Source organism: Penaeus monodon, chromosome 39, assembly GCF_015228065.2.
Source record: "Penaeus monodon isolate SGIC_2016 chromosome 39, NSTDA_Pmon_1, whole genome shotgun sequence".
Taxonomy (NCBI): domain Eukaryota; kingdom Metazoa; phylum Arthropoda; class Malacostraca; order Decapoda; family Penaeidae; genus Penaeus; species Penaeus monodon.
Genome location: NC_051424.1, coordinates 32,451,574 through 32,452,134, shown reverse-complemented (window position 1 = coordinate 32,452,134; position 561 = coordinate 32,451,574).

Here is a 561-nt window from a genome sequence, read left to right as displayed (position 1 = left end):
CCTCTCCACCATCCTTCGCCACTAAACTCGATCTTACGCTTTTCTTTCCACTTGTACCATCGACAGCCCGCAAATATCTTTGATGTTGTCGCTCAGTCTTGACCAATAAACTTTAATTTCCTCTTGTTCAAGATGTCCAACAGTCGGTCTTTACAATTTATTTTTCTCAGCACTTCATCATTCGTCTTTTTCTCTGTCCAGCTAATACGCAGTACTCGTCTGTAACACCACATTTCAAAACTATTGATCTTTTTCTTGTCTATCTACTTCAACACCCAACACTCAGAACCATATGATGCAATTGGGAAAACTAATGAGTTCAATAACCTCAGCTTTGTCCGTAAGGTAATGCTTCGGTCTTTCCAGATGTTATTGAGAGCAATTGTGGCGTTTTTGGCAATGGTAATTCTTCTTTTTATCTCCGGTGAATCATCATATGTATTAGTTAAAACAGCTCCCAGATAAGTGAACTCTTTCACATTTTCCACAATCATTCCATTGATTGTAACATGTTCATCATTGTTCATTGCCGGTTATCTTTGAATCTTCATGATCTTAGTT